Source organism: Anser anser, assembly GCF_964211835.1.
Source record: "Anser anser genome assembly, chromosome: 5".
Lineage (NCBI taxonomy): Eukaryota > Metazoa > Chordata > Aves > Anseriformes > Anatidae > Anser > Anser anser.
The window spans coordinates 38,644,914-38,661,410 of NC_139725.1; the positions used below are offsets into that span (position 1 = coordinate 38,644,914).

At 46.3% G+C, this 16,497-nt stretch overlaps 1 protein-coding gene across 2 annotated transcripts in view; it reads right to left on the minus strand.

The window, feature by feature from the left end:
- Nucleotides 1–16,497, minus strand: part of LOC310900487 (uncharacterized protein) — a 220,257-nt gene that overhangs the window by 8,772 nt on the left and 194,988 nt on the right. For both annotated transcript variants that reach the window (XR_014585153.1, XR_014585154.1), the window contains exon 5: nucleotides 12,245–12,324. The gene's annotated coding sequence lies outside the window, so the exon portion shown is untranslated. The remainder of the gene's footprint in view (nucleotides 1–12,244; nucleotides 12,325–16,497) is intronic.

Genomic DNA, 16,497 nt, shown 5'->3' on the forward strand with positions numbered 1-16,497 from the left:
GCTGTTTTTATGTCTTTATGTACCTTCATACTCATGAGGGATGGCTTTATCCTGTTCTTGCATGACCACCTCCAAAAGGTCATTGTCTTCAAGCATCCTCACCCACCACATTCACTGCAGCTCAGGCACCGAGTCCACCCTTATTCAGGTCACAGTTGACTGAGATGCTGACTGGTGGCAGAAAAAATCTGCTGGACAGTTTAAGATTTGCAAAGCCTGCTTTATGCATCATTCCCGAGTAGTCCATCACTCTATGGGTCTGATGTTAGCAAGTGTTTGGCAACAAGATTGCTTTCGGACGTTGCCACCCCTCTTGCATCCTTGCTGTCCCATTTGTTCCCACTCCAGCAGACAATGCTGAAACTGCTCTAGACGTTTGCATTAAGTTATAATTCTGCTCTAGTCATCGTTTTGCTCACTTCCACTTGGTTTCTGAATCCCTATTGCCACCTGTGCAAGAAAATCCTGAAGCTGCTGAGGCAGCAGGTAGCTCAGATGAACTGCTTTGGCTTCCCAGCAAACACAAGCACTTGGGACTTTATTCATCCTACTTGGTATGTGTTTTAAAGGGTTTATTTGTAGCGATAACGGTTAGAGCCTTTCTCAGCCTTTCTCAGCCTTCTCTTCCCTGGAAAACAGTATTTGAAAGATGAGTCTCCGAATAACAACTGAGCAGCCTTGTTAGCCTTCCCTTTGCATCTTTCCAGCTGGTCCTTTGATGTCTCCTGTCCTGGGTCTCTCCCTTTGGCTTTGAGAAACTGCTGAAAACCAAGAGCTATCAGGATGCCAGTGACCCCTGAAAGTTAGGAAAAAAAAAAACACAACACAACACAAAAAAAACCTTGTCTGGAAAAAAAAAAAACAGAAAGGAAAAGAAGGAAAGATGTATATCCTGAGCTCCTTCATCCTATTCTCTCCTCCAGCTAGAGGGCAAAGCATGCATGGCTACACCAAGAGCTACCTTCTGAAATATTCATCAGTTGAAGATTTTGGGTACTTCACAGCAAGCCATCCCTCATGGAACAAAACACCTAGCTCTGTCAATGTTCAAAGCTCTCTGGGGTTGGTGACCTTGGATTATCAGCCTGTTTGCAGTACCAGAAGCATTACTTGGTGCAGGATGCTTATCCTCGCTTTGCTATCCCTTTTGTCACACCAACAGTGGGTCCCACTGAGGAAGCTGCAAAATGAGCCAAGCGCCACCCAAAGACCTCCAGAAGTGGACTGCTGTTGCGACGGGTGGAGTGGGATTTTTGCCTCCGCTGACATTCACATTGTTGATGCTCTTTTTTTACTTTTTGTCGCTGCTCACATAACTGTGGAAGTTATTCTTAGCTGCAGGGAGCCTAATCTTTAAGAAAAAAAAATAAAATAGCCCTCTGTGAGCCATTTCCACAACAATAACTTGTGGCAGGGAGGAAAAAAGGTTGGCCAAAATATGTAGCCCTCTTCACCAAATAAGGACCCTTGTCAAGGCAGCCCTGAGTGCTGCAAGGTTTAGGAAGTACAGGGAGGGCTTTGGAGTGCAAGAATGAATCAGCACGGCCATCACGTCACACCCACATGAATAATACCTCTCACTTCCCTTGAATTGTACATTGTGATAAAGACCTAGCTGCCTTTTTCAGTATTCCAGTGTCTGCTCGAGAAGAGTCAGATATGAAATTAGGTTTCCTGTACCTTAATAGATTAATTTAGTTTGATCTAAAAATGAGGACACGTGTACTGTCAGGAGCCAAGAAGCCTCAAATGACATATGTTTCCTTTTTTTTTCTCCCTTCTTTTGTGCTTGGCTAGTCTAAATGTCAATTAAAATTGATTTTCACCAAATTTTACTACTGTTCCGTCTTCTTTTGGGAAGGTAAGTTATGCTAAGTGAAGGATGCCTACTGCTCTTGCATTTCAGCAAGGTTGGATCCTGCAAAGTCGTGCATGTTAGCTTCAAGTTTAACACTACAAGCAACCCTGCTGGTTTTGCTCCACGTAGTGCAGCGAGTGCATGCAAAACTTGGGGTCTTGGGACCCCTTGGAGGTGATTCTGTGGCATTGGAGAAATATTACCTCCTTTTTTTGTTCTTGAAGTGTTTTAATTGCTGTGCTTGTCCAGAATTCATCAGCTCTCCTGATTCCTGGCTATCAGAAGGAGAACACTCTGGCTCGTGGTATTCATCCAGTGTACCTCATAGTCGAAGGATGCAAACTCAACACCTTATCTGCTGGTGGATATTACAGCAGAGAGCATGGGTGACAACAGACAAATAGAACCAAGGACAAAACCGTGCTTCCAGTAGGGAATGCACGCACATTGCAAAATCATCACATTTAAATGTTTTGTTTTCCTTCAGAGACCCATAACATGCTTCCCTCTCACACAAAGGACATGGATGGGAATTTCCATGGTGACTGTGAAGACAGCATCCTTATCTCAGGGTAACTCGAGATAAAACGTGTGGAAAAAAGTCTGTGACCTGCTGAAGGCTGCTAAGCGTCTCAGACAGTTCTGCACAAACTTTGTTAAGCTTCGAAGCCTTGTGCTGTTAAAAGAAGCCTTTGCATTTTTACCACTAGATTAGCACTCCCCCTTTAGTGCTACAGATATAGGACTGCTGTGCCCAGTTCAAAATGAAAACCCAATACTGCTCGTTTCACTCAGAGGATGCCAACTAGAGTTTTTAGGACAAGATATAATGAGAGAAAGGGGGAAAAAAGGTAACAGGGGCACTGAGGGCAAAGGAAAGGGATTGTGTTAAAATCTTCTTCAGGTCTGGATGCCTTATTGTCTTTCTATTTTAAAACAATCAGTCCTAGACAAATTCAAGTCAAAATTGGTACAAAACTGATTCATGGACAAGAGACTATGCCATAAGGTCCTCCTGGAGTTTCCATACTTAAAGGATATAGAAACTAATATCTGTGATATTCTGACGATTCCCTCAAATACCAGAAGGAGTCACAGAGCTTGTCGCCAATTTTTCTGCCATCTCCTTTTTCACCTGTAAATCCCTACCACATTTAGCAACTTGGTGGTATGTTTGGGAGCTGACAGAAGGCTCTTTTCTTGCCAAGTAGAGTCCTGTAATCTTGCAAATTAAACACAAACCTTGTTCATCCCGCTGACTCTACGTTTTGGGAGATGGCACTGGCGAACCCATCAGGCCTTACGGCACAGGTTTTCCTGCATGGGCTCTCAGATTGCAGTCATAAAACCCTTCCATTCATGCTCATATTATGTGTAGTGGCACAAATCACCTTGTGCCACAGGTAAAGGTTACACAAGCAAATGGTAGAGCACTCACCAAGGAAGCATCCCGAGGCTTCTCAGGGCCATGCCGTACATTTACGTACTGGTGTTATCTCCCAAGAGGCTCAAAACTCAAAACTGTGGTTTTCAATAAAATGTGATTCCATGCTGCTATGAAATGCACCGCCACGCTGTATCAACTAGTCCTAACAAAAGATAAAACGTCCTAGCTCTTCGGCTGCCTGTGGCTTGCGCTGGCCTTGGTTATCTCCCCTGGTTTCCTCGCCCGTGACCAATGCATGTTTGTGGTCACCCGCAGGCAGAGGTGCTAAGCCCCTGGGGCAAGGGTCCTGCACCTCCGGGACCCCTGCCCAGTGCCACGCTCCTCGCCACCACCTCCTCCTCCTCCCCGCCGGCTGGAAGGAGCCAAGCGTTTCCAGCTCTCTTGTCCTTCTTCCTTCTTAAAGTGGAATTTGAAGTGACTATGTCAAGTCAACAGTCTGGGACAAAGACAATAATAATAAAAAAAAAAGCACATCAGGAACACCCTGGAATTTCCTAGTGATTGCTGATAGAAGATGAAAGCCGCTGAAGAACAGCGTCAATGATTACGATGATTAATGTTTCTTTCCATGTGAATACTACTGAAGGAGGAGAGCTCATGTGCCTTGAGAGAGCAACATTCCTTTGTCTTGCTCATCTGCCCCTCTCACAGACCTTTTCCTTTTCTTGCATCCAAAAATGGCTCATAAGAAAATAAGTCCTCCCAGCCTCACAGCTTGTGTCGCTATTCTAAGCCTGTCCTCTGAAGGCTGGTCAAAGTTAAACCGACAGTTTTTCAGGTCTTTTCCCTCCCCTTTATTTCCCCCCTCCTCTAAGGGGACCCCATTTTAATTATTATTTAGGAAAAGACAGCTGCTTCCTGTTTGTATCATTAATTTATTTTGTTTCCTGAAGGGAAGCTTCGGTGAAAAGAATCTGTGGATAGCTGGAACGTCTCGCAAAATATCACTGGCTGCACGGGCCAAGGTTAAATACAATAGCTAGGTTTATTTTTAAATGATTATTATTTTTCTAAGTTCACGCCAAAGCAGAGACTAAAATTCTAGCACACGTAACTAAGCTTTTACAGTAAATTCTGCCTTTTATACATAACTCCCCAGAAGGGAGACAGGCATTCTTAGTTACAACAAAAGCCCAAATGCTAATTTCCCTCCAACTATTATGAAAACCAAGGCCTGAGGGAGAAAAGGTGCGGTTCCCTTTCTCCGATTTCTCAAAACCTCACACTCTGGTAAACTCGGTGTGCTAAAATCATGCCTGACCATCACGCCAGCCTTCTGCAATGAGCTGACTGACGCAGTGGATGAGGGGAGAGCAGTGGATGTTGTTTATGCCAGTTTTAACAAAACAAGGCTTTCAACACTGTCTCCCATAGCATCCTCATAGAGGAACTGATGAAATATATATGACATAAATGAGCAGTGAGGTGGCTTGAAAGCTGGCTGAACTATTGAGCTCAAATGGTTGTGATCAGTAGCACGAAGCCCATCTGGAGACCATTCACTGGTGGTGCACCCCAGGGGTTGATACTGGGGCCAGAACTGTTTGACATCTTCATTAATAACTTGGATCATGGAACTGAGGACACCCTCAGCAAATTCACTGCTGAACAGCACTGGGAATGGTTAATAGAGCAGATGGCTGTGGTGGTGCCATTCAGAGGGACCTCGGCAGGCTGGAGGGATGGGTCAAGAGGAACCCCACAAAGTTCAAAGGGAAACACAACGCCCTTCGCCTGGCTAGGAATAACCCCAGGCACCAGTATGAGCTTGGGGCCAACTGCCTGACTGGAGCGTAGCTCTAATAGCTCAGATGGACCTTGCTGTCCTGGTGGACAACGAGCTGACTGTGAACTAGCAATGTGTCCCTATGGCAAAGAAGGCCAAGAGCGTCCTGGGCTGCATTAGGAAAAGCATTAACAGCAGGTAGAAGGAGGTGATCCTTCCCCTCTCCTTGGCCCAGAGAGCTGGGTCCAGATTTGGGTGTCCCAATGAAAAACATAGATGTGCTGCAATGACCCAGAAAGATCATTAAGAGATTGCAATATCTGTCATATGAAGAGAGGCTGAGAGAGCTGAGACTGTTCAACCTGGAGAAGAAAGGGCTCAGGAATGGTCTTACCCCTATGCATAAATCAATACCTTACTGGAGGAAGGAAAGATGGAGTCAGACTCCTCCCAGTGATGCTCCGTGGCAGGATGAGAGGTGGTGGGCACAACTGGAAAGAAAGGAACTTCCATTTAAATATTAAAAACATCTATTTGTGCTGTGAGGGTGGTTGAACCCCAACACACGTTGCACAAAGAGGTGCTGAGACTCCATTCCTGAGATACTCAAAACCCAGCAGGACAGGGTCCTGCATGACCTGATCCAGCTGATCCTGCTTGAACAGGGCTGTAAGAACATAAGGTCTCATGAAGTGTCTTCCAACCTGAGCTATTCTGAACCCAAGGCTGTGATAAGAGGCCCAGGAACAAATGAGGTTCCAGAGCTCCTCCAGTCTGGTCTCAGACACAAGTCCCACGGCCAATGCCAACAATGACTACACAAGGAGCTGTGAGCCCCACCTCACGCAGAGGTCTGTTACAGCACTTGAAAGCTGCTAACACAGGCCGTTCCCAAGCCGCTCAGACCCCAAATCAGCTTCTCACCATTTTAGCAGTCTGGTTCTTTCCATTCACTTCAGTAGAGAGGCGCCCACCGGCCTCACAGCCTCACTGCCGTCCAGTGTTCCCGCAGCGAGGAGTTATTTGGCACCAGCCCTGCTGACCTTTTCACAAGACCGAAGATTACAGGAGGTTTTATTTATTGCACATGAAGTAACCCCTTGTCCCCCACCCCGTTTTTCCTGGTTTCCTTTCTTACGTTTGGTTCTCTCCTTCTCTAGGAACTTTCACATGCCAAGTCACTTTGATGGAAACCACTACTTGAGAAAGAAAAATTGCACAAGCCCTTTCTTCTGCTCCCTCTTCCTATACTGTGTATAGCTTAAAATTGAATAATGAGCTTTTTTTTTTTTTCTTGTAAAGAGTATTTAAGGCTGCGAAGTCACCCACGAGGGGTTGGATATGCTAAGATATGCTCCAAAGAATGGAATAGAAGCTAAACAATAGAATGGGCAAGGTTTTAAATGTAAGGAAAGCTACGCATTATTCCTTACCCTTTCATTGACTGAAATGACTGAAATTTTTCTGCACCTTTCCCTTGGAAAATAAGTTCTTCTTGAACACTTAGCCTGGAAAAGCTGAAAACTACTGAAAAGCAATTAAAAAAAATATCTTATAACCTTTGTTCTAAGCTGACATTGCTGACAGCAAGCTGGTGCAGGATTTTCGGCAGAAAATCACTGCTGCAAACAGACTTGTGTTAAAGACAGGTAGGATGAGCAATGTGCTCGGGGCCTGAGAAAGCATGTCATCCTGTGCCTCGGAAATGTGGTACCCCTTGGCTCTGTGTGATGAGCAGAATGAATGAGTGAGCACTGCAACCGCATGCAGAATTAATAATTCCGCTGCATCCCGGGAAATGCTATTTTTTCCCCAGGAAAGAAATAATATTACAATGTGCACTAATGAGCAGGCAAAGAACCGCCATTTGAAATGGGGATTGAATTTGAGGTTCGCCCCCTGGGGCTAAGTGCAACCAGCTGAGATGGTTTTGCAGCTCGTGTCCCGCTGGTTAACACATGCACCGCTGCTCAGCCACTTCCCACCAGCACACGAGTCCGAGGCTGGGCTCCCGCTGCACGGCTGTGGCTGTGTGAGGCACAGCCCTTGAATTATAAAAGATTTGAACTTCCTTTTCATCCAGGAGATGGGTGGGAGGCTTTTGATGGTACCATTTCCTGCCAGAGGGACAGAATTGGGAAGAAAAATAAAACTTTAACCTCTTCACTCAACTATGGAGGAGATAGTCTCGCCATTGGGCAAGGTTTATTCTGCTGGGAAGCTTGGGCTATTCCCATCCCGGGTATAGCACAAGGTCAACAGCAGCAGTCTCCAGGAATATTAATCTTTCACCCCTCAGACCGTGCCATGGGTAATTAATCACTTGATTGCATAACTTCTTGTAAGACAGGAAAAATAAGCTGTCTTTGCCAGCTTTTTGGACAAGCTATTTCGCATACATTTGAACTTTCTTCCAGTACTTGTTGGGTTTTGATTCCAATGAATGAATCGCATCCAAACCCTTTCCCAGCCGTGGAGGAGCCAGACAGTGAGGAGGCGCGTGATGTCCCAGGGTGATGCCGGGGAGAGGGACACCCCCACGGTTTTGGGGGGATCCCTCCAAGCTCCCAGCAGGTGAGGAGGCCCAGCATTCAACCAAGCAGCTCGGCCTGGGGGGAATAGCAGAGCACAGTGCTTACCCTGCCTTTTACATCTGCATGTAATTGAAAGCAGGATCTGGCCAAGCTGCTGTTAACTCTGGAGAGCTGGAACTTGCTTAGGAGTGGAGAAATCCTGGAGTTTAATCCTAGAAAGTGAAGTTTCGTTGTGCTGCGATCACCTGGGACATACTGCATACTGCTGCGATGGGCCCAGCTGCGGGAGACCTTCAGGCGTGGAAGCTCACGGAAAGCTGCAAGGGGTGTTGAGCCAAGCGCATTGCTGGAGGGGCTGAGCATCGGCTAAACCCATCTCCCCCTCCATGCTGCGGGACATGTTCTCTCTTTCTTTGTTAAAGAGGGGTGAAAAAGCATGATCGTCTTTAAAAACGTTGTATGGCATACCATGTAATGAAATGGGAAACAAGGTGTCCAGAATCTTCCTCGCTCCTCAGCCCACGTGGACACCAGCCAACCTATTTCCAACCCTGTGTCTCTGACCTCAGGCAGAGGAGGAGGCATCCCTGTGGTCCCTGATGCTGGTGAGCCCTGTGGCAGCCCCAAGCTAAGAGTCCTTAGGCTCTTTGGATTGCCCCAGCTAAATATTTGGTGAAGCTTCACCCTCTCCTTGCATCGGCTCAGATCTCCCAAAGTGGGTCAGCCTGAGGCTGGTGGTGATGCAAAGGGACTAAACCCTCAAAAGAAGTCTTGAGTTAAGGCAGTGCCCTCCCAGGTCCTAAAGTGGAAGGCCCTTGGTGATGCATGGAGACAGGGAAGCTGGAAAAAAGTCTGGCGGCCACAGGAATCAGAACTGGTGAGGGCTGATGGATGAAAGCGCTATTCTTTAACAGCCCTTGGAAAAGCAGTCAGGAAGCTTGGTTTGAAAGCATTCCTGCGAAGATCACTTTATCCTTTGGCACTACATAGTCCTTTGGTAAAAACAGAGAAATGTTTCCCTGATTTAAGTGTTTTGAGATCCTTGCAGGGAAGATGCTAACAAAGCAGATGGTGTAGTCCTGTGTGTTATTAAGTGTTTCTGCATGTTAGAGTGTTAGGAGTGACACACGGGGGATCAACACAGTGAAATGCAGTTTTCCAAAACCACATTGACTGAGCAGGGACATGAGAGCAGAGTGGAAATCCCATGAACATATAGTCACACCCGCTGCTGTGTATGGGTTTTGCTTGTGTCTCTTCTGCTTGACCCAAGGCTCCTTGGTGCTCCCCCCAGCATCCCCATCCCTCTCTGGAAGGAAGGAGGCACTGAGCAGCTCCTCACCTGCCCAGGGTGTTGGAGACCACCAAGAAACAGACTATACCTTTTCAGCTGGATGCTCTGGCTCGTGCTTTGTGGAGTAAAAGCATCCATCAAGCGTGCTGTGAAGAGAGCTCTGACGTCTTCCCGGCTGTACATGCTAACTTGTGCTCCTTGCCATGCAATGTGTGGCCACAGGCGGCTCACGCTCCATCTGGCCATAGTTAAAGGGCTATCAAGAACAGGTCATCCAGATGAATTTCCTCCAAATCTGGTATTGCACCAATGTAATGACATGACGCTGCTGAAATACAGGCAAATTAAAAACAAGGCCAGACGCAGCTATTCCCCAGGTACCGTTCACATGAATAAACAAGATAAAGTCTGGGAAGAAAAGCGCAGGAAATGGTTCTATTTACGGCTTGATCACACATCTTCCAAAAGCAAGTGAGCCAGCTGGACAACTTACTATCTTCAACCACTCTCCTGCTGCAGGATGCTGCCCCTCCAGATTGGTTGGCAACGAACTGAAAGTAGCTGAGAAAGCAACCGCCCAGGCAGTTCAGACAGCAGAGCAAAAAAGATAACAACTTCCAATGGGCGATGGTGAGATGCAGGTAAGTGCAGACTGGAGGGGCTGGTGTCTTCAGCTGAAGGGCAAGTAACAGCAGGCGAGAAGACAGTTTGGAGGAAGCAGCAAGAGAACCAGTAGGAACCAGTTCACCCAAATATCTCGCAGCTCGTGGACCATGAAGTATTCCAGCTTCCATCTGTGGAATCCCTGTTGCCAGCTCAGCTTCCTGGAAGAAGAACCTGCTTAAACCAAAGTTTAGCTAGTCCCATGAGAGGCAATGCAGAACCAGCTTAGGTCAGAAGTTAGGAGGCTCAAAGCAGCTGTAAAACTTCTCAAGAAATACTTCTGGTCTGCCTGGTTAGTTCAAGAAAGGTTTTTACGTCCTCTTCCTCACTTCTTCCTCTTGCTCCACATGTAATGGAGGAGAAGGGAAGAGAAGCAGCAGAGTCTAACATGTTGGGGCATCCCCTTATCATGACCGGCTATGGCAAGTTTGGGACAATCATCTGCCAGAGATGGTTGCAAATCAACCAAGCTACTTTAAAAACGGTCTCATTTTTAGTAGACCAAATTAGGAGACAGGCATTTCAGTTCACACAGTTACATTTGCACTTGGAGCATTAAAGCTGAGCGAGCCAATGACTGTGTTTTCTTGAGCAAAATTCAAATAGACACCTGATGATGCAGTTGCTGGTCCCTGATGAGTGACCCCCCCCCCCCCCCCCCTCATCTTGACTCTTGTGCACTGATGGGCAAGGGTGGTTTTCAGCAAGGTGTCCACCATCATCACATCTCTTTGCCTCTTCTACAAGAGGCTGAATGTCAAAGCTCCATGACCTTGGTTTGAATGAATTGCCTTGCTAAGATCAGAAACTGTTAAATTCTTCCCCTAAGTGACTGCAAATCAAACATTCCATTCTGATAACATAAAGGTTAAATCACCCTGGATTTTGCACGCACTTGTAAGAGTGTGAGGATGTTCAAGTGTGGGCAGGAATTGTTGAGGACAGCATAATTAGGAAAGCTTCAGGTTGCATAATGTCTGGAGTCTGCAAGCTAATATGGGAGACTGCTGATGCCTCATGCATTACAAATTTTCCTGAGAAACTTTGTAAGGCATTGGTGCGGTCAAGGAAGATTTTGCTTTTCCTATTTACAGAGCAGTATAACAAATGAGGCAACTAAACCACCGGCTTTGGTGGGACACCCACTGCACATAGCAGCGTCCCAGAAATAAAAATGTCTCTGCAGCCCCTTTTGGAAACGACATGAGAGACCCATGAGTGCACTGTAATGCTTGCTTGTGGCTGATGATGAAGATAAAAGGTTGACTTTGTCCCCTCTTCAAGATGGTTGCAAAGAAATTCCAAACTCTGTTAATTATAAATTTCTAAATACCTGTCAAATATTTTAATTGCTACCTGTTTAGAATAAATATCTTAAGTTTATTTCCAACTCAGACAACATGAATTTGGATATCTGCTATGAAGATAATATTTCAGTTAGGTCTTCAGATTTTGTTTACTTTCTGCTCTCACTTGTTTGCTTTGTGTAAGTTTCTAACATGGTACTTTTTCTATTCTTCCTAGAATTTTCCTTCTCTTGAAGACTTTGATATAGAAACTAGGAAGAATATGAAGAATCATCCACTACCTGGTAGTACTAGATTGCACAGCATCATAACGGTTTTGCACTTCAGTGGAGAAGGGCACTCTACGATTTCAAGAAAGTGAATGTGTCCATCAAGCCAACATGAACATCATTTAAAAGAGCAAAATAAATAGTTCCTTGAGCAAGGCCTTCAAGGTGTACCGGAAAAGTGGTGTTCTGGTCATGATTCTCATTGCCAGTTTCCATTCCTAAAGCAAAACCTACTACTAGCAAAGGAATTCATGAAGGGAGAAGAGGATTTCCAGGAATACATGCATCTTTCCAGGGACACCTAGCAGTTATCTTAGCTCCTCTATATTCTAGGCCAGACAGTTGGAAATAATACGAAACAAACCCTGAAGGAGCTTTGCTCAAAACGAGCCAGTCACTGTGAAGCCGTGAATGCATTGGGCAGGATGGGCGAGCTGAGAATTTGGCTGCAGAAGCTGAGTAACCAAGAAGAACCAATATTGTGGTTGGGAAAACTTCCGATTGCTGGCTTGGCTGGAAGCACTAGACATCCAGAGTTTCTGCCAGGTGCCATCAACCCTCTCACCCACCACACCCCAGGCTACGCCCGCTTTCAACCGGAGGCCCAGGGCTTTTGCTATTTGTATGACAAAGTTGGTCATAAAATTGCTGCAACGCCAATCAAGGGGAGTCTTGGAGCTAACCCTAACCTTGGCACCGCGCTCCTGCCATAATATCCCCCACCGCTCCAGGGTGCGGTGCCTCTGCTTCCACTCCTTGCGTGCCAGGAAAAGTGGAGGCATGAGTAAAAATAGGCATTAAACACAGGACAGCTGTTGCCATTGCGTGATAGCAAGCTCACCTCTCTGCTGCTGCAGAGATGGTGCACAGAGGGGACCTGGGTTGTCTCGCAGCCTTTCTTGGTTCGCTTTGTGGGCTAGGTGTACTTTCACTGGAGCGATACACATGGTTTTCCAAGAAAGTTTTTGTTTGCAAAAATGTTTCTGGAGCCTGTGCAAATCTTCCTGTCAACCCAAAGGCTTATGAACATGCTTGCGTTGCCGTTCATGCCATCTTGTAGTCAATGCAGCCCCCATAGCACCAAGGGGAGCTTGGTGTGCTAGCTTTCACACCCCAACCCAAGTGGTCTGTGTGCCAGCAGCTCACCTTCGGCTCAAATGATCGTGGGGTTGTCCTTCTCCATCAGTCAATGTCATCTTCTAGCCATCAGAGCACAATCACCACATCTGCAAACACACATGGGAAAAGAAGTTTTCAATGCTTTTTGGTTCCCACAAGAAGCTGAAAAGTGACCAGCAAAAGAGGAAAACTCCACTTGGTCATTAATTTTTATTTTATTTTTGAACTTTTTGCAAACCATGTGTTAAAAATGCTTTCCTGCCCAAGGAGACTTCATGCGAGGGAAAAGTAAAGCTAAGTTACAACTTCCTAAAAATAGGACTTAGCGTTTTATAATTCCTTCCCTCCCCCCATGGCTGTGCAGAGCCACCCCACCCACATGAAGTGCTGTCTGACTCACTCCTCTGTCTCGCTTGGAGAGAAAGGCTTTCCACCGACAGGGGCACCTGGTCAAGAACACAACATTCAGGGTGGTGTTGCCTCTTTACACGTCAAACCATTTTAAGTAGCTTTACATCTATGACTACAGGGACCTTCGCATAGACATAAGCATTACCAGTGGAGGAGACATGTTGTCATATCCTTGCTGTAAGGAGAGAGATCAGGTCTTCTGGAAAATTAGCCTTCTTTGGCCAAGCTGACTCAATGGCTTGGACAATAAGACATCTCTTCTGTATCAGTTCATTTGCAGTGCTGTGTTCCTCAGGCAGCATTACCCTCTGCTATTCTGGGAACACACATTTGACCTCTGTTACACGGGTTTATTGTCAACATGTGTCCACTGGGAGCCTCAGCAACTTCTCCCATTGTCTATTGTCTTATAAACAGGCTTATAAAAGCACTACAGGAAAGCCAATAACACACCAAAGTGGAAATTGCTGGTAACTCAAAGGCTTTACTTTCAACTTCTCTGTCTTGCAGCGGTAGAAGAGGTGAGGCTCAGGGAAGGGACACAGCCTGCTCTCCTCTGTGTCTCGAAGCCTCAAAACCTAGCTGTGTTGGGATGTAGCGTGGCCCCACAGCTTTAAGCTTGTTAGATGCATCGTGAGAAGGAGCCTGCTGGATGAACTGGGGTTACTGGTCTCCAACGGCTTCAAGGGGAAAATAACAAAAAGAAGAGAGAAAAGCTGGTGGCAAAGAAACTTTGCCGGCTGATCCTAAAGTGAAGTGTAATTTTTTCTTTACCAAAACTCCCTGTTTGTGGCTGGGCTATTGTGGTAAGCTCAGAAAATATGCCTTTTTACAGTTAACAGCACTGAAGTGGCTCCTCTTAAGACAAGAATGACAAACCCATGGGAGCATCTTCACCCACGGGAAGGCTGGCAGCATCCTTAGGAAATATCCCCATGAGACCAGTTTAGTCATCCTTGGTTTCATAACGTTCAATGTCCGAACTGGGATGTGCAGAGGCAGAATCCCCTCTGATTTAGGGACGGTCCCACTGCTCCCCATTTGCTGCTGTGGCCAAGCAAACGGGGCATTTTGGAAGAGTCATGTTTCCTCCCCGTGGAGAGTGGGGCGGCTCCCACCACCCGAGCAAAAGGCAAGGATGGTCCAGCATCTAACATTAATGGCTTTTCTTGGGCAACCAGGCCTGGCAGAGGGGGCAGGAGCAGAGAAAATGGGACAACAGAGACCTACATCAGTGCTGCTGCTAGAGACACCCTGTTCCCTTTGGTGGCAAGGGCAGGGAAAGGGGACGCTGCATCCCTCAACAGCCATCAGTAGGTTCCAGAGCTAACGGGACCCCAGCTGGTGGGCTATGCTGTGCTGCCAACTGGTAGCGTTCAGTCAGGATGAGGAGAAGCTGTCAGTGTGGCTAAGGCCAAACAAGCTTGAAGGTAGCAAGATTAAAAAAAATAATTGCAGGAGGCAAACAGAGGAGGGATGCAAAAGAGACACTGGGCTATGCTGGCAATCTCTGCCACATCTTTCCCCATGTCCCACGGAGGATGGGACATGGAAGTGTCATGGAAGAGTTCTGAGCTTCTCCCTGTATTTTTAATGCTCTCCTGCCCTCAGTGCAACCTTTGCCTTCCTCAGTGGCACCCCCCAAGCGCTACAGTAGGCACCCTCACTGGATGGGGTCCTGAGCTGTGCTCAGCATTGCAATTTCCCCAGGAAAGCAAAGGCTCCCATCCCAACAGGGACCATTTAAAAGTTGCTTAAGAGGCTGCAAAGGTTGTGTTGCTTTGCTCTCTGAAGGGAAAGCTGCTTTAGCTGGACGAGAAAGAAAACACCCAACAGCAGCAGCACCAAGAAAACAAACCAACCCTGGCGTTTGTTTACAAGAGCACATTCATTGGTGTCTGGAGGGTTGACTCAGTCTGAAATGAAAAGGGGTGGCAGCAGGCGAGCTGTGCTGATACACAAGTCCACCTCCTGCCGGTGGGTGGCCCCAGAGCTGGCCTTCCTCACCTTCGTGGGCATCTTTGCATACTGCAGCCTGGTTCAGCAAACAAAGGGAGCTGGAAAAAGCACCAGGGCACATGCTAGGATGGGTACAGCACACCTACAAGGAAGACTACAGCATAAAAGCATTTGCAGGCACCCGAGGTCTCAGAAATGGCATTAGTAATTGACCATCCATCCCAACATACAGAAAATCTCTCAAGTGCCGCTCACCCCGCAGATGGACAATTGCTGCTGCATTCAGAACACCTTCAAAAGATTAACACAATTAACACCCAGGTGCTTTCTAAAGTCCTTCTTTTTAGCCACTATTAATATTTGAATTTGGGTGTACGAATTGCCCGTTCTTTACCCATCAAAATATTATGTCGCTTCACAAAAATGGAGTCGACTTCCTTAAAGTGTATTAAGGCCAATATTAAGTGTAGGGAAGTGTAAAGTGTATTAAGGCCAATGCCCTGAGCAGTGAGGAGAACCACCATTAAAGCTGTGAAGTTGTAATGCTGAAAAAAAAAATCCAAAGGAAGGACCAACTCTAGAGAAATCAGCATCTTCATGCCTCAGTGTACCTACAAAGAGAGAGGACTTCACTTTCTCCCTAAGCCCAGACAGCATGAAGCACAACTTGCTGGTATGCCTTCTCTAGAAAAATGTCTTCTTCACACCTGACTCGCCAGGAGCTGTGTCTGCTGAGATAAGTTGAGGAGAAGAGACATGGGTATTGGGAAGGGAGGTACTGCCTGGCTTTGGGACTGCCCCCATCTTCATGACCACCCTTTCACCCTCCCTTAAGTGGGTACCCAGCTTTGGTCCTACAACTGCCTTGTTCAGCTGATCCTCTCTCGGCTCTGATTTCACTTCTTCAAGCTGCATTACTATTAAAACAAGGAAGTAAAGCAGCTGTTTGGACCCTAAAAGTTAAAAACCTCAAGAGTCACAAATCTTCCATTTATGCCTTTCTTATGTGGTCCAGACACATTTTTCAGGCTTGTAGCATCGTCTGAGCCCTGTTTTCCTTTATTTTGCCTCTGAAATTGGCAGCGAAGTCTGTTTGCACTATGTAACCAAAAGGTATATTTGTTGCTGCAGCAGTACATCTCGCATGGAAAATGGTCTCTCTCATTTCTTCCCCCTGTAATTCTTGGAGTGGCTTGGCACTGCCGTGGACAGGTGCTTAAGAAATGCTGATATATGGCAATTTCACGTTACTGCGTGAAGCTGAAACTTGTTTGCATACTAATACAACAGTGGACTACTACTGTGCTTCAACTAAATCTTGGATTTATTAACATCATGCAGGCTGGGACTGTGAATGGCTGGCAAACCTGCATGCTCAAGCATCTGTAGAAAGACACTATGAATTAAAAACCCTTATTCCATTAAGAAATGGTTTCAGAAATCCGGAGTACAGGGGGAGAGCGCTGGTTGGCTATCGGTGACGTCAGACGCATGTCAATAATATTACTTAATGGGTTTTCCTTCTTCTTATTCATAAGTTCCATTTCATACAGCTATTGCCCCGAAGGGTAATTATTACACTTTTTGGGTGGTTTTGCTCTTTTGGCCTTTGGACCCATGCCTCAGAAAACCACCCAGGGTATCCAATCTCATAGAAAGGCTTTGTGGCCAGTCGTGTTTTCTGGAGTAAGGGCTTTTTTTCTTTTCTTTCTTTCTTTCTTTTTTTTTTTTTTTCTAACTTAACTAAGCCACGTAAATGTTTCAAAATATCTTTGGTTTCCATCGGTCTTAAGACGTCATTGCCCACCCGAAGGGACAGCTACGCCCCACATCTCTGGCAGCACCGGGAGGACGCTCAGTTTTCTTGGAGGGAAACAACACATACGAGATCATCTTTTAGGCAAAAGGAC